This window comes from Ischnura elegans, chromosome X (genome assembly GCF_921293095.1).
Source record: "Ischnura elegans chromosome X, ioIscEleg1.1, whole genome shotgun sequence".
Classification (NCBI taxonomy): domain Eukaryota; kingdom Metazoa; phylum Arthropoda; class Insecta; order Odonata; family Coenagrionidae; genus Ischnura; species Ischnura elegans.
This window is the reverse complement of record NC_060259.1, coordinates 61,765,780-61,791,826: the sequence shown is the minus strand read 5'-3', so window position 1 is coordinate 61,791,826 and position 26,047 is coordinate 61,765,780. Positions and strand designations below refer to the sequence as shown.

The window sequence follows — 26,047 nt, the reverse complement described above, 5'->3', positions numbered from 1 at the left end:
CAGGTTTCAGGGAAAGGAACATGAGGTTTTACACGGGAAATTATATTCCGAATCGGATGAAACATACAAGGCTTTATAAAATGCATTAGCAGTATTCACTTATCCGCCTTTATCTCCCTTGCTCATCAGGCAACAAGATTACCATCCACAAATAAACCAACCGTCACAACATTATTTCTATTACGATATTGAAAATGATTTATTTCCAACATGCATTACATTTCCTTCCTCTCAGAATAACAGGTAAAAACAAGTGGCTAAAGCACACCATTGAAACTACCATCATAGACGTTGGCAATGTTTTTCGACAAAGCTTTAAAGCTAAAAAGCATTACGAAACAGGTCGCGACATCATAAGTGATTACGGATGAGTGAGTTCTTATGATGTTGTGCCACAACAAAGCCCAGGTCATCATCATCATGTAATTTAGGTGGAATTAATTACTTTACATTATTATTTAACATCAAGTGTGTATAAGGGTAAAATGCCCTCACAAAATACTTGGAGTGGTAGAGAAAAAAGTAAGACATCAAAGCAACTTTTAATACTAGTAACGCAAAGCAATCAACGATGCATTTGAAATTATTACGAATACTCGCCAATTATTGCTTTGGGAATTGGAACTATCCAACAAAATAAAGAACATAAGGGGTTGCAAATACAAAATTTGAAATAATATTTTCATAAATTATAGTTTACCACGAAATATAAGAAATTATACATTAATGCTAAAACAATAATTATTCCACCAAGAAATAATCACCAATAGATGAAAAATGCCCATAAACCTACTAGATGATGCAAATTTTATTGGACGACTGTGCATTATCTAATAACCTCAGCAATGCATAAGAAAATGTGGCAGCTTTGAAAATCAAGAGCAGCTATGAGTTACTGCTTCCATTGCCTAGTAGTCTATTCGGAAGGCATTAAAGTCGCAGAGTATCTTTACGCAGGCCTATACAGGAAGGCCACCAATTCTTTCTCCATTACTTTCCTGTATTTTCCCTGGCGGTTTTTTCCTTAGTATTCTCTGAAATTGTTTACTACTAGTTTTCAATACGTCCTGAAAGTGCACAAAAATAAATTTGGGTGAATGGTAGCAGAAATCAACACACTTCTCTTCATAATACCACTTCATTTTTTTATAAAAGATATTCTGTAAAGGATTGGAAATTTTAAAAATGGACACTACGGAAAAAATACTAAATATCCATGCCAATTGATCCTCTAACTTGAAAGATCAAGCAACTAATTGCATAGTAAGGACTTCAGGTGACAATATTTGTGTCTAACATTAAATGACCAAAAGCTGATAATTCAGATAACATCCAGTAATTGTATTAAAGTAAAGCAGAGGTTTTCATTGCACGTAGAGCAAGGGTTTGCCCACACCGATACTGATTTGGGACAGTTTCAAATCATTTGCAACATCATCGACATCAATATTTTTCAGCTGGTAGCCAGTCTTTGTTTGATTAAGGACGTCTGACTTCACAAACCACCCGTACACCTCTCGGAGATGATCAACAATGTCACCACAAAGAAATGAGAATACTTGCTTCAGCGTCTGATAAGCTTAGAAAAATCGCTAAAAATAGGTGGCTATTGTCTCAAAGAAATAAAGATTAGCCAGCAGAAAATCTGAAGAAGGTCTTAATAGGACAACGCTTAGAAGTCGTGCATCAACCTCAAATATTGAAAAATAGCACTTATCCTGACGAAAATCATCCTTTTGCCATTTGGTGCTTGGTTTGATGAAATATCCACTCATATGATGATTCAAAAGTATTTCAGCTATGATATGACACCAATTATGTCTTCTTCCGATGAGGGAAAACCTCACGGGAAGGTATAATAGGCATAAACAAGTATTCCGAATTTGTCTACCTTTAAAGGGGCATAGTGGTTGGGAGCTGAAGTTCGCTACACGGGATTTAAATACGTACGGCACCAATTTCCCCTTTATTCGAACAAAATGTGTGGTAAAGGGGCTAATATACCAATATTCATCTCTTCCTCGTCGTACAAGGCAAGGAGAACGACGGTACGAAGGAGAAAAGCACCAACGGCACACTGTGCCACACGGTAAACGGCACTTACGAGTTTATATCATTTCCCACATTTTAAAAAAAGATTCAGAGACCCAAGACATTTCCCTCTCTTCTCCTCATTTTCTGTTTTCTCGGTTTGGAGGCACCCAACCAAAGTGACCAACAGAACGATGATTTCTGGATATATATTTTGAATCCACTTCATTTCAGTTATCCCGTGGCTTTCTGGGAATAATGATCAATCGAGGTCGCAGATTTATAAAGCGAAACGATTATAAATTTGTGTAATTATGGATGTAATGAGACTCCATCCAATAAGATCTCAGATTTTTCCCCCGAGTCATCCACGAGCAACCATTACGTCCCCTTGAACTACAAAGATAGAAGAATTCTCCAGAATATTACGGGCAAATAATGAATTCTACGTAAAATTGTATGGAATAAAATTTATAAATATATGCTAGAAAATAACCGAGTCATGATAAAAGGCTACTTTGATAAGTACTGAAGTCTACTAATAGTTTCAGATCCATACGAGAAAATTCTATTGGGTATCCACATCAACACAGATAAAATAGATCGGAGTAAAGTGGCTCACGCCGTAAAAAAATAACTATCAAAAAGTGACCAGAAATTACAATTTTATTCAACAGCGTATAACCTTCCCATACGAAAACCTGTAACGTTTGAACTCCAAGCCTCATGCTCCAATGCGGCTAAATCATTGATTTACATCCTTTATGCGGAATATTGCTCTGCTCTCTTTCCGTTTAGCACGCGGAGCTTCTCTACGATTGGAGCCACGACAAGCGATAAGCCTCGTGTTGACCGTCACCGATGGCTACCTGGTGGTGCAACGCTTTGAATTTGAAGCGATTCGATCGATTCGCCCCACGTTCTTCCCACAAGGCTAAGGGCGGGCCATTTTACCTCCCTCCCATAACTGGTGCTGCCAAAAACGAGATCGCCTTAAATCCGAATCATATACTTTCCGTAAAACTGAAGACTACACCAAAACTAATTCATGAAGTTGGGAATGACCATTCGCCTAAACAAGGACTCGAACTAGGATCTCCCGAACTGCACCGAGTGCTAAAGAAGGCTTCATTGAGATACGAGGAATGCGAAAAATACGTCGTTTTCATGAAAATTCGAAAATTTTCTCCTATAGTTAAATCCAGCGATTGACGATAAATACGTCGGCTTCCCAAGATTTATATTTCTAGAGATTTAAAAGCTAAAATTTTCCTCATGTTCTCCAGCCGATGGCCTCGTCAAAGGAAAAACATTAATAGCATCTAGAATATGTGGGAAAATTAGAAGATAGCTAAAGAATCATGGTAAAAATACCACATGCACGCAATACTATACTACTCTTCGATTGATTAGCAAATTAATGCTACATGAAAAGTCACATGCCGTTGCTTCCTTGAAAAAGATGCTATACTCGGCTCATAGAGCTTGTAGAGCTTGAAAAGGACTGTTTCAAAATATAACCATTGAATTATTCACTTCAAGTACACCCTCATTTACTTTCCAAACACTAAATGAGAAAAAATCCTGGATGCTGCAGTATAACTTCTTATAGTTACATACCATTGTGACCAACAAGTGAGGAAAACCTCACTCATACGGATAATGCGGAATACTTTCAACTCCCCAATCAATTATAACCCAGAAAAGAGAGTTGCTGCGTAAAAATAAACTCAAGAACAAAGAATGCTAAACTACGGAAAAAAAAGTATCAACATACCGTGGTCATTAGAATAACTATAAGGGCACTCTTGGGTACATTATTTGATTAATACAATACGTCAAAACCAATGCGTTAAAATTTGGCCAAGCACTTCCATGCCCTTTTAATATAAAACAGCGTAAGTATACAATGATCATCACTAAATGTTTAGAATTTGGATGGATCTGGTACCGATTCGGCTCCTAGATTCGACTCTAGGTTCCAGTTTTTAATTAAGCGCTGACATCGCTGGAATTCAAGGTATTCCGAGCGAGGTATTTTGCTGATTTACACTTCACGTCATAAATAACATGCGGGTTATTTCAGCATAATTTCACGCGGTAAAACATTAAATATGGGAAAGAATGAGACATGGGACTACGACAATTCGCTAAATAAGGTAAAATTTTATCCCAAACAAGCCATGACGTTAGTGAAATTAATGACTTTTTTTCGCGGTCAATAAGAGCGAAAATTTTTAAATTCCAAAGAAATCACAGAAAAACGGGGTATTAATGTGAAGTCATGCTTCGAAAGTGAAAAAAATTAAACTTAATATTTTTCAGCGGAATGGATACTGGATTATTTGGCTTGCGAACCAAAATGCAATAACCGTAAGGACCGAGGACCAAAGTTAACCTCGTGCGGAAGTGACCGAGATTACTCCCGCATCGAAAAACAACAAACACATTCAACTCTTCGAACAGTAATACTGGATAACATTAAATACAAATATCAACAACCTGGAACCAGGAAAATAAAAAAAACAACTAAGGAAAAATGACGCCGGGAAGCCACCCATTCAGCTTCCGCGGTAATAGCACGCACGTTTTCGCGGTGATAAGAATGACTCTTCTGCTTGCCAAAGATAAAATTGGCTAAATAAAAAAAAGATCTCATTTGATCCGAATGTGTCGGCTTGTAACGAGAATCAAAAGAGAAACGAATGAGACCGGTACAAAGACAACAAAACGAAGGGAAAAAAAATACGCGGCAAATCAATGGAATTTGAGCTGAATAGTTTCCTGTGCAGATAACGAGGCGGGGGAACGCGTGACGATCCACAATGCGAACAAAAAGAGCTCTGCACACACGTCAAAGGCACAATGGACAGGCGTGGAGCGGACCGCTGATCCCAGTGATACAGGGAAAGAGAGGCGTCCCTTCCAGGTCTCTCCCAATGATGACCGCTACGAAACATAAGGCTACACAAAGCACCGCGAAACACAAGCGCCAACGTGGAGCTGCCGCGATAACAGCCACCTAATTAAAGAGCCTTCGATCTTCGCGCCGAATTCTCCAATTTTCGAATCATGGGTGTCCAGACAATCAAAGTAGAAAAATTCATGCATGATTCCTGGTTCCCCTGGGAAATTTTACAAAATTCCAGACTTATCTTAGGTGATTACTGCGATAGATAGGAATTTTAAAACGTTCTAAATTTCTTCAATACTTTTAACTAATATTACATTTATGTATTCAATAGGACAAGGAATAGGTTAGTTAACAGTTGCCTATATAATTTGAATTTGTCCAATCCAATGTGGTAAAGTAACATTAAACAATGGGAGGTTTATCGCTGAAATTAGAGGGCTTACGGCAAAGCTTGAGAAAAGCATAGCAGAATTATATTCTCCTGTATGCAGAGCACAATTTTGCGACGATAAATGTAAAACTGATGCTAAAAAGTTTAGTAGAATAAGCACGATTACGAAAGTGATAGATGAAAGAGGATTTGAAGACACTAATTTGGTTGTCTAGTCAATCAATGCGGATGAGTTCATGCATAATTCCCGGTTTTCCAAGTAAATTTTGTAAAATTCCTCGTTTATCTTACGTGATTACTGCATTAAAAAAGAATTTAAAACGCTCAAAATTACTTAAATGCTTTTAACTAATATTTATGCAGTTAAAAGGACAAGGAATAGGTTAGTTAACACACATTGTATATAATATTTAAAAATATTCAATGCAAGCCAAGCAGCTGCATCGACCTCATGGTGACGTCACCTGGCATTCTATTCTCTGTGGTTTTGAATCTCACTCGAGTCAAGAGTCCAAGACATTTCGATTCTGTTGTCTTGTATTCACCTTCCCACGTACTCAACGCTTCGAAGCGGCTGAAAAAATCTGCTAAGCTGCTGCACCTAAAATTACGACAAACGCATTTTAGGCCAGAAAATGGGTGTTAACTGGCAACATTTTATGTTAAATGAATTTGAAATAAAAGATTTTGAAACTCCAGATTGGAGCAAAAATTCATGAATAATTCCAGTGACTAAAAGTTCACGTAAAATTTCCGATTTTCCCGGTCACTGGACACCCACGATTGGATACAGTGACACGCTTGATACCGGTTACTTCAAGCGGCGCTGAATCACCCCATTTTCCAAGAAATTCGGCCGAAGAGATAAGTTAGATGATACATCCGGACGGGGGAATAAATGTTCAGCAACGCGGAAAATGAGGTCGTGATCGCCAAGCACGTGTCATTAGAGGGCTCCAGTATATAAGAACCAAAACGAGGTGACATTTAAGGCCACAAGTGAAGATTAACAGGGTGATTAGCATAATTCCAGGTTATCCCGGGAAATTAAACAAAATTCAAGGTTAATCTTACGTGACTACTGCGATAGATAAGAATTGTAAAACACCCAAAATTACTTCAATATTTGTAAATAATATAATATTTATGTATTATTTTACGTTCCTAACTTAAAGATTTCTGCAGAGTAAATGAGATTTTACACTTAATTCATGAATGTCACATTTGGCACCTCAAGATATTCGTTATAATTGAAATAAAATGGGTGTTGAACTGGTAAAATTTTATGTGAAATAAATTTGAAATAAAATATTTTGAAATTCCAAGTTGGAACAAAAATTCGTGCACGCGTAATTCCCGATTCTCCCGGTTTCATCGGTCTCCGGACACCTTGATTTATACTGGCGAAGAAACTCAAAAATTCAACTTAACGACAACAGTAAATAACTTGACAATTAGATAGGAGCTATACTCTACAGGCTCGATCAAATCTCAAATATTACATTTGAAAAAAGACATACTACATTTGATTAAATCAAGCACATCACTCATTTAATTTCCCTAAGGTATCAATAATAGTACTGTAAGTAACAATTTAATTAGCTGCTGCTTACATTACACTCTCGTCATCTAACTACGTGATAGATAACATTTTGCATTCGAATACAGGAATCAATGCTTATTTTTGCGGAAAATACCATCTTGAAACATTATGAAATTAATGCCACCATATGTCCGTGTTAACTAAAATTCGGGAGAGGGTGACATTGAAGACAAAAGAGAAAAAAATCTGTTGACTATATTCAATCTCGATCACCAATCAAAATGGATATGAAAATGTTAGGATGCGGATTGATTTGAAGTATTACCTCCTCGTTCATTGGAATAGGCGTGGAACACAATTCCACAAAGTAATCATTGACATTTTTATTCCAAGACGATAGTTTAAACAAGCGACGCTTCACAATGTTCTACAGCATCGCATTATGGAACTAGAAAACGAAAGAGATTAAGTAAAATGAACTAAGAGAAAACCATTTCTGCCGTCTTCCGCTGGGATTTGCCAGTAATATCAGGAAGATTGGCATTAAATTTGGTTAAACCAAGCACATCAATACGTTGCGATACACCTTACAAAAATTAAAGACAAAGCTGGTACAGAAGAGAACAAGTATGGAAGCAAATCTCAATAATTAAGTAGTCATACGTAATTGTTAACACTAAAATTAGCACCATATTCTTCAGTTACGTTTGATTTTGATTCCGCTGATTTCTTGGCTTTATATTTACTAAAAAAGCAGCCTATTTGAATGTTTGTCAAAAAATAACTCGAAAAGTTAAACGATCATTAACGGCTTTTCTTTAGGGATAAACTAAGCTAACATTAGAGAGCATATCATTGTCATCTCTTCACAGCTTATTCGAGTTCAAACCAAAAGACTTTACCGCGTATTTCATGTGGAAGGTGAACAAATTATACCACTTAGTTAATATTAATAACAATACTGTTTGTTAGCAGTTCGTGAGCATGTTACTTGGTTCACTAAAGTTGGTTACTTTCTTAATTCAATGGCGCACATTAGGTAAAATGATCATTTTTTCAAGGAGAAGATAAAAATTTCTTCAATATGATATGTGGTGTAGAATTAACAATTAAATACTTTCGAACAATAGTTCTAATTTCACAAAGCCCTCAACTATGACACCAAAATATCTTTACCAGTCCACACACATCAACAGCGCAGACGTTCGTCTCCTTAAATATTCACCGGTAGTATAAAAATCACTATTTTTTCAACATGGACAATTTAGCAACAAAACTATAAGAAAGTGACATATCGAGAAAGTGAGCCGACTTTCTCAAGGCGAATATGTCACCAGAATGGGCGTTAAAACCTAACAAAATACAACCACCGCTTCACAACCGTTGACAGACATACACTGATCCAATAACACGCACGTAAATGTCTGGGATGATATAATGGCTGCAAGACATTCGAACGAACACAACGATCCTATACAAAACGTGCACAATAAAATTCAAAGAAAAGACTTGCTTGAATTCACCGACTTTCTACACTACAAATCTCCTTACGGGCTGGAACCTAGACGGAGCCCAGTACCTGTCACTGACAAACTAATCACTAAATAAATACCATCATAGCATACAATAAATTGCCAATCTGTAAACACTATCTCACTAAATCTTCTACATTGGGTCCCAACACAGACCACTCAAATCAAATTTAGAATAGAAATCACGCTAGAAAAATAAATGAGGTCAATTTAAAATTTATTATCGGGTTTATCAAAAATGGGCGATTATATAAACTGGGGAAGATAGGCGAGCCTTCAGGAGCAAAAATACAGATGCAATCATTACTGGCCCACTAAAGAACAACAGTATCTCTCGAGGATAACTCGCAATCAACCTTTACAGTATTTCCACATTTGAGAAACAAGCCTACAGATCCAATCTCTATACTTCGACTTCATGAAGAAGAATCGACCGTAGACACTTGGGCAACTCTTATAAATGATGTATTGAACTGATTACGACGGCGAACGTCGAGATCGTGGCATTCCAGCAAATGCTCACCACAAAAATCAATCAACCAACTCGCCTTTCCTTAAATATTCCATTGCTCTCGGGGAAATGTCATGCCAAGATTACATGCGAGGCTATATTTACTCTTATGGGATGGCGAGTGAGGCTTGAAAAAGTTCTCTTATTGATAAGAGACCAGAGAATCACGCAGAGAGAAAAAATATAGCAAAGACGGTCGCAAGATGGATTTTCATCACGGTTGGTTTTGCGGCGTGCGTGCGCTGTTGACTGCGAACGTATTCAACTGCTGACACTCGCTACTTGAGCTTTAAGAACGTTAAAGGGCATAAAAAGAATGCGCGCGGAAAGAAATATACGCAGAAATAAGAGAGGAAAAGAATACTTACGAAGGCACCTCGAGAGAAACCAATTTAAAATTCTCCGATAAGCTAAATTAGAATTCAAATTAAATTGGCCCCGGGAATCCATCAAGAAAATCGCAGTATAAACTAAATACTCTCTTAAAGGACTAAAAAAAAAGCAATTCACCAGCTCGCTTACTGCATTTCCTTACTCTATTGCCACCTACAAAACAGCATTTCACATAAAAATAACTTACTACGCAGTCACGGGTGCAAATTTACAACGAGGGTGAAATAAGTGCTGAAATAAACCTTTTGTCTTCGCCGTGATTCGAACCCGGATTTCCAAATTACCAGTCATGTATGCGCCCAGTCATACCACCATGCCATGCCTGACCGGCAATAGAGATCCGGGTTAGAATCCCGGCAAGGCCAATAAATATTATTATGGTCCATTTCCCCTTGGTGTGCAACTACCTTAATGTATTGACAAAATAGGGCAGCAATAAGATAGTTAAATGTAAGAAAATCTTATTATACATTACATTCTGGAGATTGTAGGTACATGATAACAACGGTCAAAGATTAAATAAAAAACAAATGAAGAGAAAAGCATAAAAAACCGGGGTAAGTGCATAGCCTGGCAATCAAAAAAGTATATCAACGTTCATGAAATATAATCACTAGGGAACTAACTCCCATTGAAATAAAATGAAATGATAGGGCATGAAGTGCGTAGCCAGGTGAATGATTAGTAATCTTGATGTACAAGTCACGAATACGCACCAAATTATAATAAAAGGGAATATGACCAAAATATAACATACTACTTCAGATTATTTCGATTTCAACAGTAAAGGTTCCGGAACCCAGTCTCCTATCCCCTAAGATATGTAAATTCACCAAAATAATGACAAGGGTGGTTATACAACATTTTATTTTCCAAGCATTATTTTTTACCATTATAGAATCCCGAATAAATCAACCACATTTCCCTATCGAGCTCACATCCTTCAGCATATATTCATCGGAAAATACAGTCAAACGCATATTTTCGCCGTGATTTAACATTAAAAATGGAAATTTACACGCAAAACTTTGAAGGAAAACTACACTCAATCCATCCATTAAGCATAATTGCCACTCCCTATAACTACAATCTTCTGATTTTGCATACTATAATAGCTTGCCTCTTCAGAGTAGATATCTGTAGCATCAAAACTTTAAAAAGACCACCCATGACTAAAATCTGATGGAAGAGCATAGATGAGGGAAGTGAAATATTCAACATGAATGATGTACCAGGAAGAAATTACTACTATATGAAATAATTTCATCGCATCGCTCCAAAAAAGCAAATCGCACCCGAGCGTGAATGAAGTAAGCTACATGCCTGCCTATAGTACCCTAACGAATAAAGGTGCCTAAATAAACTTCTATAAGACAACCTCCATCGACTAAAACGTAATCTTAAAATCAATGCTCCGCCACTCTTGCCGCGACAGAAACGGTATAAGAGAAAAAAAAACAGAAAGAAAAACGACTTCTTCACTTCCATTGAGCAATATAGCGTTCGAACCACCTATTACGAATGTAGAAATAAATCGAAACGATATTCCCCTTCACTTGCATTACAAAAAATTGTGAATGGTAGGTAAGGGCTGTTACCAATTCACCAGCAATCAATATCTATTTCCTTCCATTCCAAATTATCATATTGAACTTTAGCGGTAAAACGTCGAGATATATTGATCATGGAGACCACAACCAAACCAAACTCTTCATGTTCACGTATTTATTTCCTAAACTTAACTATATCACACTACGGTCGTAGCTTAACAATGACATCATCCTGGAAACAAATTTATTATCATTATAAAATATATTTGACACCAATATATTTTATTTAGGTCACAAAATCACTCCCCGAAATGAACGTTCGAACAAATCACGCCAGGCAAATCGTGAGTAGTATCGTTTTATAACATTTCTAAGAAAAGTAACAGAGAAAATTTATAGTAATAAACGCGTAGTGACCAAAACCAAACCTCTTTCTGGCAGGGGGGACTACGCTTAATCAATTCCGATGCTAACTTAATTGTAATTTAAAAATCCAAATAAAAGACTTCTCCTTATTATTACTGTGATAATAAATTAGAAAATATCCAGTAAGATAACATACGGAGACCGTAATGGAAACATTCCTCGAGGTAGCAGACACAATCTAATCCTTGCCTACTTATATTATCGAGCAATTTGGGGCATGGTGACCATAACGAAAGCAATCCTAGTAGGGGCAGGTATTCAATTAATTTTGGTACCAACTTCGTTACAATATCAAACTCGAAACAAAAAGGCTGCTATTCATTTCCATCCATCAATTACGGGATCAACAAAAGTTTTCACAATGAGGAGGAAACTTCACCAAAATGCATGACCATGTACCGTCCCATTTAAATTATTATGTAAATTTCAACAAGGTAAAATATCGAGAGAAATAATTGGTGAACACTAGCAACTCATCCGTAGCAGGGCACGTAATTATCCACATATACACCATAAATTTCGGAACTAAATCGATAGTATCAAACCGGATACAATTTTTTTCTTTACTTCCATTGGGATAATGATATCTTCCTGTCGAACCTTAATTACAAGGTAAAACTCAAAATACAAAACTCATCATCATATCGAGTGATTTTGAAACTGACAAATATTTTCATTAAGAGAGACTTATTTATAAAAAGAAACTCTTTGTTTCCGCTCAATCATAATTAGATGTCGGCACATTATAACCGAGAACAGAAAGCGATAGATAAAATTGGCTACAAATGAAGTATCAGTTTAAAGAATTCGTACGTTCTCCACTGAAATCACTACATTTTTGGCCTAAGTGAAATTATAACAACAAACTCGAAACAATATTCTTCCTTTATTCGATCCAGGAGGCATTGGAAGCATTTACAGAAAATATCTAAAACTACGATTCTTAGTTACCACAATTAATCTATTACTTGAGGGGAACGCACAGAGACACACTGACAGAGCAGCATTAATAAAAACAAAATATTTGAAACAATAGCTCCGTCACATTTCCATCGTGAAAAATAATACCGAAATATTAGTCATTATGAGAGGACATGACTGTTTACCAAATTACTCAACACGTTTCCGTCCATTTTAAATTAACAAAAGAAGCTCAATTATTCAACACATCATCATACATGACCGGTAAGCAAAACCAATTCATCCATGGTAGAAACACGTGCCCATAACCCTTAATGCACCCTTATTTAGGTCCCCATTAAATTATAATTTGAAATTTAAAGCAATATACTCCCTGTCGTGGATTTAGTTAATATAAGCAGGGGCGATAGTAAATACCGACTAATAGCTTTCATAAATAGCGACCGCGATGAAGTATTCCTTATGGGAGAAAAACTTCACGTCACCGCGTCCTACCTTGATTGAAATACGAAACTAGAAGTATGAACCACCTCCTCCTCCTTACTCCCACAGGGAAATAGTGAGACTGTAATTTTTTTACGAAAGGAGCAGTTACTTCTACAATCAGCACTGAACTTTCAGGTCCCAGATTAATTATAATTTCAAGTTGTACATTAATATCTTACTTATGTAGTCAATAAAAATAGTAGAAAAGATAAGAAAAAATATCGAATAAAAATTAATAGCGACCAAAACTAAACCATCTTTTAAAAAGGCAAGTACTTTACATAGAAATAAAAACTTTTACTAAAGGTGCAGCTACTTCCACAAACAGCACCTAACATCCCAGTCCTAGCTTAACTATAACATCAAGCTCTAAACTAATATCTTACTTATTTAGCGGATAAAATAGCAGAAAACATAACAAAAAATATATCGAATAATAAAAATGAACAGAGACCACAATTAAACCATCCCTTGCAGGGGCAAGCACTTCAGAGCGGAATAGTGACACAAAAAACTTTTAAGGAAAGTGCAGTTACTTCCACAAACAGCACCGTCCTACCATACTTTACGGTCCTAGATTAATTATAATTTCAAGTTCTAAACTAATGTCTGAATTATTCAGTCCACAAAATAGTAGCAAATATAACAAAAAAGATATCGAATAAAAAATTAGTAGCGGCCACAGTTAAACTCTCTCTTGTAAGGGCAAGTACTTCATCTATTCCCTTCCTACCTTAATTACAATACGAAACTCGAAAAAAACAAAACTCCTTACTTCCATCGAGTAATATTGAGACCGACAAAAAGTTTCGCGAGCGAGGGTGCGAGGGAGCGGGGGCCAACGGGGGGAATGCAGCATTCGGAAGCTCCGACGAGAGGGGGCAGGGAGGGTTCCGGTCGGGGGCGAGCGAGAGCTGGAGGGAGGGGGCGGCGGTAGGTTGGGGGCGGGAGAAGGCGAAGGGAGTAGAGAGGGCGGCGGATCGATAGTGTCGGCCACGGCTCGTTTTGAAAGCCAGCAAAGAAGTGAAGGAGGCAGAGGAGCGGCACGGCAGAGCGATAGAGAGGGACCCACACACGCACCACGGGAGGAAAAAAAGAAGGACGCGGGGCGCATAAGACGGGAAGGGAAACGTGTTGGGTGGAGGAGGAGGTGGAGAGAGAGAGAGAAGGAGAAAGAGAGAGGCTAGGAGGCTCTCACGGCTGTGGCGCGCGAACCGGCGGTCACATCCCGAACCAACATCTTGTCTTTTCGGGATCTGGCGGCCGTGTTGGAAACACGATGACAACAACATCCCCCCCACGAACACAACAACGTGCGAGCAAGCCTCGCAAGGGCGAACAACCGAGTGGCAACGGACGGCCGCCGACTCGAAGCACGCCACGCTTACACACGCGTGTATCAATAATAACGTCAACTTTATTGGCGAGCGTATTTTACACATGGTCTACACTAACATGCAACACATAAAAACATCCAAGCTCTAGTAAGATGATTTTACCCATTAATCCGCTCAGTAGGCGCTAGCGTGGCCGACCAAAAAATCACCTGGACCGGGAATCGAACCGCGGTCCATCACACTTCATTGTACAGACCATTACGCTATCCAGGATCCATAAAGTTTAATATCAGCAGTTCGTCAACTTTCCAGGCCACTACTCAGACCGCTACACTATCCAGGATCGACAGAAATTTGGACCGCGGTGGGATACGAATTGGCGTGCGAGAGGAGGATAGAGACGAGGGACGAGCACGCGTTCGGATGGGGATATGGGAACGACCACACAACCAAATTTTGATCCAGCAAAAGTTTATTCGAAATTTGATTGAGGTTTCCCACTGTAGCGCTGGGTACACTAGGGGGACACATCAATTTCCTTTCTATTGCAATAACGAATCCAAAATCGAATCGTCTTCTTATTTCCACTGCAAACATACGTCAAACATTTTTATTAATTTCATCTGGAGCAGTTTTCCGAGACGATGATTCGTTTCACTGCTCTTGTCGCCATACAAGATGTTTTACAGTCACATATAGAAGATCTATTCCATGAATTAGACATTCCATTCGGCACCTACAACTTCCCAGCTTAACTCCAAGAAACAAGAGAGCCTAATACTGTTCTTCTCCATTTTCCTTCAAGATTTAATTACAAATAATTCGATAACAATATAGGTTGACGAGTTACACTAAATTTCTATGACGACACCCAAGTTCCGTTAACTAGTGCAAGACAGTGCAGTGAGATCATTAAACGAGCGAATGATAATTTAAAGACCACGTCTAAAACAAAAGGAGGGCGATATTGTCGATAGGCACCACCGCATATTTGCGTAAGTTAAATTGCTTCCATTTCAACAGGGCAAGGGGGACATGCCGGTGAAAAAAAGGGGGGGACGAAAGAAAAGATGAAGGCAGAGAGGAGGCGGAGAGCGCGGCCGAAGGAAGTGGGCCGCGGGGGCGAGAGGCGGAATATCGACCGGGGGCGGCGGCGGCGGCAGCCATGGCACGCGGGACGGAGATACACGAGGAGGCGAAAATGAGCGATGGGCCAGGAGATGCGGAGGCGGCAGAGACGTCCGTCGGGGGCAGAGAGGCGCCTTGGAGGCAAAAAGGGGGCTGGAATTGTAGCGCCGCGGTACAGGGCGCCGGCTGACCACGCGGTCGGACCCAGGATCGAGACCCGGAAAGTTTTCAGAGAAGGTAAATCGGCCACTACGTGAAATATCTTTCCCTTTTCACCACCAAATCCAAGACGCCAATTCATCAACACACATCATACTCGAAACGTTCCCACAAAATAGACGGATTTGTTGATAGGTTGAGAGGAGTACCGGCTTACCATGCGGGAGGACAAGAGCACAAATCCTGAAAACTTTTAAATGAGTTATTCCGGCCTTTCCAGGAAACTTACGCAGAGAACCCAGGAACAAAAAAATACTAGTGACGCAAACTGAACTCGCCGTAGAATCTCCCCCCTCTTCACCACCTACTTCCACAACGCTCGCATTTCTGGCAAATTCTTCCCGGTAATCTCTCCCCCGCAATACGGAGATGAATGGTTCAAACCCCAGCGGTGAAGAATACTACTCGTACTCAATATGAAGAATACTACTCGTACTCAATATGAAGAATACTACTCGAACTCAATATGAAGAATACCACTCGAACTCGATATGAAGTATACTAATCGAATTCAATAAAAAGAATAACACTCGAACTCAACACGATTCCTTCTTGGGTACCTTCTGGACGCTACAGGAATGTACTCCGTCTGTAGAATAGGATGCAGAGCTACAACCCCTTGCCAACTTTTGCAAAGCCGGTAGCCGGCTCCAAGCCTTCTACTCAACCTCACATTTCTGGCAATTTCTTCCCGAAAATCTCTCCCCCGTAAAACGAAGATGAAACAGGTTCAGACCCCAGAGGCGAAGAATACGAGTCGAACTCAACATGAAGAATATTACTCGACCTCAACATGATTCCTACTAGGGTGCCTTGAGAAGGACGCTGAAGGATTGTACTCCGTCCGTCGGATAGGATACAAAGCTACAACCCCTTGCCATCTTTTACAAAGCCGGTAGCCGGCTCCAAACCTTCCGCACCACCTCAAGGACCAACCTCCCGCTCTGAGGCGCCCAAGGCCAGCTTCGAAACGCATTGACGATGACGTGCGGCAGGGTGGTTGGTGATGGTAGTAGACGACGTCGGTGGACGGAGCAACTCGAGGGCGGCCGTACGGGTAATCGATCGGGGGGTGGGGGTTGTAGGGGGGGGGGGCGTTGGAGGCGGGGGGATCGATGTATCGGGGGTGGGACTCGTGACAGGGCCGGACGAAAGTGAGCGTGCAAAGAGAGGGAAAAGAGGAGGAAGAGGACGGGCTAATGAGGGAAACACGGAGGATGCAGGGGGAGGGAGAGGGAGGGTGTCAGGGGGTGCCGCGTGGGGCGACGACCCCTGCACCGCGGTGGCGTTGGGGGCGGTGGGGGGGTGGCTTACGTACCTGGGGGCGACCGGAGAGGCGGAGGATCGCCCGTGAGAGCCTACGGAGATTGACAGCGGAGCGCGCGGCGGCGGCGGCGTCGGAGGCGGCGGCCCGGCGGCGGTTGCTGCTGCTTCGGGGGCGGTGCAGAGACGCCGGCAAACGGTGCCAAACACACAAACGGAGAGAGACACGCGTGCAGACAAGTGGGGCGTCTTAAGAGTGCCTTTTCACGAGCGCGTGTGCGGCAGGAGACCCGCACGGACGGACTGGACGTTTGCTGTTGCGCGGAGTGTTTCTTTCTTTTGTTTCGAGAGCGACGAGGACGAGAGACTGGGGACGGATGCGGAGGGAAGCGGATCACTCGGTGGTGGCACACACAAAATATTCTCACAGGCACACAAAAGACTCAACACACGGGTAGAGGAGGCGGCGGGAAGCAGAGGCGCGGTTGAGGGCGCGCACCGCGATGGGCCAAAACACTCACATGGACTTGCTCACTCGGGGGTGGCGGAGGGAGAGGAGGCGGGGGTCTGGTCGGATCAGCCGTGCCCCGCAATCCCGTGTGTGCGCCAAAACACAGAAAACAACCGCTCTCTCAACCTTGCTTCTCTCTTCCTTGGCCCTCTCCCACCCTGCTCTTTTTCCCTCACGACGGATATCACACACGCGACTCGATCCACGGCGCACCCCGTCAGTGGACTCGCAGTGTCTTCTCTCCGCGCGGCGATCGTGGCGCCGCCAACAGCCTCCCCTCCCAACTAACCCTCCCTCCCCCTCAACACGCACGCGGGGGGGAGGTAGTAGGGGGAGCGGCGCGCGCGCCTACCCGGCCGGCCGCCCCACAACGCCGCCGCCGCCGCCGGGGGCGGAGGGGGGACGAGAGGGGCGTCTACGTGCGTCACAGCCGGGAGAGCGGGGGGCGGTGAAATAGGGGGAGTGGAGGGGAATCGAAAAAGCGCAAAAGGGGCGGTTTTTTCGGTAGGTTGGGGGAGGAGGCGGGAGACGATTGCACGGAGGTGGTGGTTCGTTCGAAACGGAGAGGCGAGAATGCTTCCCGCGCGCGAAAACGTGAGAAAGATAGAGAGGACGATATGAGGAGGACGAAAGGTAAAGAGGAGATGGAAGGTGAGAAAGAAGAAAAATCGGGCGAAATTGAGGCCATCCGGTCCCCTCCCCCACCCCCACACGCCCCAGCGACATATTTGCCCCTAATTGCGTGAGGAGCGGGCGGGTGTGGGGGCCTCGGTGGGGGCGGAACGAGGAGGCGCAGCGGCAAAGATATGAATGAAACGACGGGGAAGCGGGCGGCGAGGCGCGGCCGCATACCTCCACCGCTCCTCCACAACTTTGTTTAAACTATATTGGCGGGCCGCCGCCGATTACGTCCACGGGCCCAACTTCGGGGAAACAATGCTCCGTCAATTTAGGGGAACCACGCGGGGGAGATTGGGGTGTGGGGGGGTCGGAATCCATCGATTCCGCCGCAAACTATATACGCATGCCGGGAGGAGAGGAGTTGAGATTAGGCCGGGCGTACGCACCGTTTCGCCCACATGTTTACTCTCCTTCAGTCTTGGGACGGCTAAAATATATTCCCCCATTCCGGCCAAAAACATATAACAATGCAGCGCGCGGAGCGAAATGTCAGACGCGGTAGATGAAAGCATTGATTTGGATGCCAGCGGAGAATAAAACACTATTCATCGAATGTGATAGAATGGGGATTCACAATGGGGAGTTTTTCTCATAATGGTTATGAAATACAACCAATTCGATTTCGCTATACAAAAATATTTCAAACAAAGAGACGAGTAGGAAATAACTCAACGTTGCGCAGCGTGACTTAGTGAAACTGAAATAGTTAAATGAAACATTGCAATATTTTAACAAATTCTATGAAAATATAGCAATATTTCCTTTAATTAATGTTAATAACTTCCACCAAATCTCATTTCAGCCGAAATGGCGAATAGGAATAAATTTAAAAGAATGACAGCACAATCGGAAGATAGGATAAGTTGCACAAGCACAATAGCTTAACCTTTTGCTTTCATAAATCGTATATTCAAAATTTGTTCATCTTTAGGACACTGAAGAGCAGTCCACAATTAAAAAAAAAATACAGCTCTTCTCCAACAAATTACTTCCCAAACAAAACTCTTGCGTTCGTTAAAAAATTGTTTTCGTCAATCGCTCCCTCAATTTTCACTCGTCAATTCAATTAATATTCAAAGGCACGCGAATTCACTTGGCCGTCAGCACCTTTTTATGCGAAAGAATTTAATCTATTTTCTATCATCTCAGCATTCCCTCTTGAGCTGTGGTCGACGCATTGCTATCTTATCAGTTGTTTGGATTCCGTCTAATTTGTTATTTACCCAATCAACCGGCTGTGTTGACCTCGGATTCCACGTGTAGAGCATCAATTTTTCACCCTTTATATATCGCGCTTCATCCTGTTTTTGTTTTATTTTATCTCACTGTCATAACTATCCGGGACATTATCTTTCCAACCCATGCATTCACCGACACCCATTTTTTCATACATGCATTCTTGCAAAAGTTCCCGCTGACACCGGCCTTATCCAATCCTTAAAAAAATATTTATCATCATCTAGAGGAGATAAATTTGCCAGGTATCCTCTAGACGGCCTCTCTCTCCCTCTGTATTTTACGCCATGTTCTGCCCGTTACGTTTGGTGTAATAAGTAATATTCCTGGATAAACTCATTTCAATCATATATATTATTACGGAAAGGTTTTTTTCTGTCATTCCGTATATGCTCCGTTAATACTGCTCTTACAGTGATAAATGAAGTATCATTTTTTAAATTTAATCACCGGATTCTGACGAAAAATACAATCTCAACATACTATTTTCACTATTTAACCATCAATTGGACTGAAAAGTTACGATTTTTCCATGTCGATTACTCGCTCGAGGTATATCGAATGCACACATTTTTTTATTCTTAACTTTTACAAAATTTTTAAAAACCCGTTGTAAACATAGCTAAACCAAAGAAACGTAACAAGCAGGAGACATTGTGTGAAAGGAACTGAAAAGATAACGTGTATCACGCATAAATAAAAATATCGCGCTGAAAATATTCTTATGTGCAATAGTGAGAGTTTAATATGAACTTGTTCTAAGAATTAGAGAATATTATGAATTAATACGTAAATTATGACTCAAATAATGATTTAAAAACGATCCATTTTGGAAAGAAGATCACAAATATTTTATCGAGAGAAGCTATATGCAGATTACTCTTCCAGTACAACATACCATGCTCTTTTCGCTATCTTTGAACTCACAGTAGCAAACCCATGTACATTTTCACTTAGAGTGGGGCTTTTTTAGTGGTAGTTCATTGACATAAATGCGCAATTATGAAACACCCTTTTATACCCGCGCATACATATCGCTTCATTAACGGTAACTTGTAGGCCAATAAATCGTAACGCCTCTTCCGGCAATTAATCTTAATGATACCCCCTCACACAAACAGCATTACTTGATTTAGGAAATGTCCAAAAAATCACTGGTTATTCTAAAAAAAAACTATGTCTGACTGTAGCTATGGTACACAGTTAAAGCATGAAATTTACATTCCTAAGGGGGCAATGCCTAGCTTCTGCTTTTCTGAGTTCGTTCACATGAATACATGAGAACCTCGCCTTATAGCAAAGCAAAACTCTATTTTCATATCCAACGACAACAATGACATTTTCAAAGAGACTTAGGAGGGGAAACGAAAATATCTTCGGTGAATAATTGAATTACCTCAAATCGTTGAGGATACCACGAGAAATGGAATCAATGACAAACGTCGAAGTCAGACGCCCTTGCAAAAATAGTTCCCGGAGAATCATTCCAGCTAAGTAAAATCCGAGTAAACAAAAAAGTAGAGGCAACCATGCATGAAATTAAACTCGGCGGCATGAGCTTAGATAGTCTCCGGGAGGGAAAGAGGAAGATCCGCGACAAAAAAGCCATCAGCGAATGAAAAATACCCGCGGAATTGACGGTAACACCGCAGGCCGCTCGCGCACCGGAAATCTATTCCACGAACATGACGACGACACGGAATCCGATTGGTAGTGACGCATCATCGATTACTATTTACCACATGGCGTGAGGACAAGACCTTGAAATAATGCCGCACACCAATCCGCACACGACCCATATCCGTCATACGGATTCCAAAAGGAATAGGTTAATTGTAAAGGCCGTTTTACACGAGGCACGGAATTGCGCAGGTTTCATTTCTAAAATAGCGTGGAATTGCGCGAATGCATGAACGAAATTAGAACAGGGGCTATTTTGCCGTCTCGCATCCACGCATTCTCGCATATGTTCTGGCAATTCACCGCTTTACATGACGCAATTTTGATTGCGCCTTCGCACGTACGTCAGATTGCGCAATTCCGTGTACCGTGTAAAACGGCCATAAGACAAGGTTTCCGCAAAGTTTTAGGCAGGGGGACTGCATAGAGGAGGCCCAATGCCATCCCATAGAAGGCTGACTTCTGTTGCCATTTTGGTAGCATTTTAATCGGGTTCCAAAAATGTCCGCGGCTCGGTAATGAGTGCAATGCGATCTACATATTTCCATCACATTGCAGTATAATGTTTGATAATATCATTGAAATTGAAGAGTAATATCATTGAAAAGTTATGAATTACACAGATCGCATCATCATGAGTATAAATGTCGTTTAAAACCGCTAATCATACCTTATTACCCCATGAAACTGGGATCAATTTGTCCGTCTGCGGCGCAAATGGCGACTTTTTTAAACCCATTGAAATGCGCGGTGGGTGACAACACATTTAGACGCCGACTTGCGGATCCTATTCTGTGATATTCGCGGATTTAGGCCTGAGATCCCATCGGCATTTCGCATCTGAGCCCACGATCAAAGAAAATATTTAAAAAAATTCAAAAATATAAAATTTCTTAAAATTAAATATGCTATATTCAAGTTTAAACAAATTGAAAAATAGTTCATTAATACAATTCAATGTCCTCAGAATACGATGAATAGCGTATAGTAATACTTGAGCGAAAACTATACCAAATATGAGTATTTAAGTCGCTAATGCATCCATTTGGGTAAAATAGATAGCACACAAAGGATCGAGTGTCGCTTAGAGCATTCAACATCCTCGGCCAAAAAGGTACACCAACTACCATAGATTCTTTTTAAAGAGGGAAATTAAATTCTTATGATAGAGGTGAAGACTTCAGGCGTAGAGATGAAAATTGGATGTATTAATAGCGTACACATATGATGCCACAGTTGGTAATTTTGACGTAAATTGGATTGGATTGGTACCGATATTGAATTCTTTTTCTTCTGGCCATGAGAGTTATGGCCAGTAATTTAGTTTAGTTTAGATTACCCTCAGTAGCGGAGGAACCTAATTTATGATGACGAAATCAAGGGAGAAGAAGGAAACACCAAAAACAATAATGATTCCCGTTTCCATCTAGGTATGTGGGACATTCAAAATTACACATTTCTTAAACCGATATTACAAAACTATATCGACTCGTCGAAAGTTAGATCGCGAAACGTACAGCATATCCGACAATATGTGGTTAATTTCCTTTGCATCATAAAGTGGTACTATTTTTATAGTATTTTCTGTAATCATCTACATACCTGCTAACTCCTCGCTATTTCCATTTAGTGCTTCCAAATAATAGAGCAAAGTAAAAAAGGGTTCACCTAAAAGAGAAATGCAAAAACAAAAATCAATAAAATTTGACAATATAAAAATGAATACGTGCAAGAAAATATCAAAACAAAAATATTAAAATTTTTTACCAAAATAGGAGTTAACAATATAATTTCCTTTAAAAAAATTACTCAATACCAAACTTCGGCTTACTAAAGACTCAAAATATGTAAATTAAAGGAAAAAGAAGCATATGATAAATTTCACTACGAGAATATTTAATAAGAGAGGAAGGGATCCATAAAACTCAGTATTTTGTAAAAAAAAGATGATAATAACAAAAAACTTCACAATCCCTCTTGGAGATCGATCGCAGATTTTTAATATCCATACTCAATTTTCATGTCGGAAATATTCATTACAAAAAAAAAACGCCAATAACATATTTATTGACAGTAACCGATGTTTAACACAGAAAACCAATGAAACTGGTACTTAGGTAAGTAGAGTATATTCTCAACTCGCTCCATACACGGAGTGAAAATTTATCATACGGTAATAATATTCATGAAGTTTTACAGAACTTGAAAAACATTTATAAAACTCAACATCATCAAGGAGTGAACTAGGACAATTACCTAGTTAAGTTCTTCACACTATTAGCCATAAGAAGAAATTACCAGAACTGGACATGAAACCATGGATATTAAGCTCTCCCGGATATAATGCGGATCACTACGTTTTACAGAATACTTGATTGCCATGGAAAATCTTTCGGGGCTTCACAATTCTAGGAGTAGTTCCATAAATTTCCATCGACGATAGAGATAAATTAAGGTTCCAAGAGAGATTATCGGAACATGCAGCGTCCCAGAAAGCTAAATGTCGGTGGTTCCATTTCCGATCGTGGCAAATGTCTCCACAGCATTTGATAAGAAATTAATTGCTAATTATACCATAGATGCGTAAATAACACACCACACGTAGGATTTACCCTGTCAGGAAATGGCGTAGTCATAAAGGCAACTGAAAGGGAGGAGCTTCAGCAATGGAAATACTTGATTTAAGAAGATGGCTGGTGACGGGAAACTATGGCAAAAGCAGCAGAAGGAAGACTGGAATGGAGAATCTGATACGTGATGTAATCCAAAGTGACTCGGAATCGTGTATAATGAGAGAGGACGATGAGAGAGGACGATGAGAGAGGACGATGAGAAGAAGCAAAATTAGTTCATGAAAATAGGAAGAGAGAGGTACAGATAAGGTTGATGGACAACAAACACGGTTGAGTGAAACAAAATAGGATTTGGAGGTCATTAGGTGTGAAGGTGCAAAACGAGAGAAAAAGATGTAGAAGGAGAGGTTGAACAGTGTTGTTCAGAGCAAGATCGAATGACATAGGCTAAGCGCGTAGGCAACGGAGTTTGTGGGACAGTGAGAGAATAATTGAAAGTCATATTGAAGAAAAATGCAACATTTGAGAATAATTTTAAGAAGCAATCGCGGACTAGGTCACTGAGAACCTTAGAGCGACCAATCACATATTCACCAACCGAAAAATTTACTCAGAGGAATAATAATTAGTTTTGACCTGCACTAAAATCACAATTCGTAGAATTCCAGACGACTACTTCAATCAAGGTAAATACCCCTTACCCTTACCCCTTAGCTTCAAAATTGAAGCAATCAGCGCGAGATAGGTGTATCGTCGTTCACGTTCATGTACAGGTGAATTATTTTCTCTCGGCATATTTTTCGCATATTTTAAGATGAAAATGGAGAAAATGATAACTTAGGTATGAAAAGAAATAATCTTCAGTATCGAATACAAAGTATAGGCATGACTCCATTCGAACCAATCCATTTCCAATGTTATACTAGCACCACGAATCACATCGATCGATCGATAGCGCTAGTATGGCAAAGAACACTAAGTTATTTGTGAAATTATCAATCATATCCTATGTTGTGGAAACCGTCCTTCAGGTAACCGAAGAGCCTACACCAGGGGTCGGCAAACTTTTTAGACGGAAGAGCTAAAAACTATGCAATCAGCGTTACAATAACCTGCATTTCGAAAGTGCTTAAATTTGACTATCGGCACATTATTTACTATGGAGACGCATAATTCTCTCTCCTTCCTACATTTATATCCTATTTGTTTATATCCTATTTGTAATATTTTTTTGAGCTTTGAAAATAAAATAATTATCATTTTTTGCTCGAGGAATCGGAAGGCAATTTCACATCGAAAGAACCGCATGCGGCTCGCGAGCCATAGGTTGCCGATCCCTGGCCTATACGGACCAGTTTGCGCGGGGATGAAAGACGAAGAAGATGATGCAGAAATCGCACCCATCCCAGGATAGGTAAATAATCCAGGGTCCGAAGACCCGAAACCGCAAGGATACCCATCAATCGCCGATGTTTACGGCACACACTAGAGCAATGGCTGCGGTATATAGGGTCGAATTCGAGAGGTAAACAACGAGGAATGAGGATAGGGGCGCCTACAAAACGGTAAGTGTCCGAATCATTCATCGAACTCAGAGGAACTCGCTGGTGGTAGGATAGGGATCAATAGTAATGTTGGATGAGCGTACAGACCTACCCCTTCACTACAGATGTCAAACGAACGTCTCTAAACTGACATGGGCGTTTCAGAATAATTAGGCAGTTCTAATATCCCTAGATACTGGTCGATCAACTACGTATCTGATACCAGATCGGTAGTGCTGCTTAAAATTTATGACTACTCGATCTGAAACAGTACCTTAGAGAATAAATAAAACTGATGAAGCCAATTTTCGACAGCCAAGTGGACAGGAAGAACGGTAATAGAAGGTCTCATACTTATGAGGTATGTAAATTACGTGATTCTGGATGTAAAGGAAAAATGAATGCACTATCAAGACAAGTTAGCTCATAGGAAGAAAAAGGAAGACTGGAATGGAGAAATTGATACATCGTTTGGCACACAGTGTCTCTGAATTGTGTACAATGAGGGAGGACGATGAGAATAAGCAAAATGTGTCGATAAAAACAGCAAAGAAAAAATATATATATAAAGGATGGACCAGGAAGGAAACAAATAAGGATTTGGAGATCATTAGGAAAGAAGCTGCAATATTAGAAAAAGAATTGAGGGAGTCATACAACAGTGTTCTTCAGGGTGAAAGGATATAATACAAGATAGAATGACATAAATTAAACGCGTAGGCAACGGAGTTCGTGGGACAGTGAGAGTATAATTTACAATTATTGACAAGAAAAATTAAATATTTGAGAAGAAATTTGAGAATAAATCGCGGACTAGGCCACAGAGAACCTTAGAGCGACCAACCACACATTCACCAAGCACAATATTTCCTCAGAGGAATAACCATGAGTTTTGACCTGGACCAGAACTACGATTTGAATTAAACCAATATCAAGATTAATGGCCTCGATGAAAGCGCAAGGCAATCTTTGTTCGCACTTACGCTGGTACTTGGGAAAATATGGAACTAACGTGGCGGAGTCCAAAAATGTATTCGAGCATAAGTTCTTTACACTTTCCGAGTTAAAGACGCCAGAACACTGTTTCACAAGCATATCGGCTCAATTCGGTAATTGGAGCTGACGCGGCGTAGTTCAAAAATATATTCGAGAATATGTTCTGTTTTCGACGGTTTCT

General features: G+C 40.4%; 1 protein-coding gene across 8 annotated transcripts in view; it reads right to left on the bottom strand.

Moving 5' to 3' along the window:
• Nucleotides 1-26,047, bottom strand: part of LOC124171808 (stress-activated protein kinase JNK) — a 273,438-nt gene that overhangs the window by 141,341 nt on the left and 106,050 nt on the right. For 4 of the 8 annotated variants that reach the window (XM_046551144.1, XM_046551141.1, XM_046551149.1 and 1 more), the window contains exon 3: nucleotides 22,356-22,421. The exons of 2 other annotated variants lie outside the window; for them this stretch is intronic. The gene's annotated coding sequence lies outside the window, so the exon portion shown is untranslated. Of the gene's footprint in view, nucleotides 1-16,700; nucleotides 16,785-22,355; nucleotides 22,422-26,047 lie in introns of those variants that run through there. 2 more of the 8 variants (XM_046551143.1, XM_046551147.1) reach the window with 2 other exon arrangements.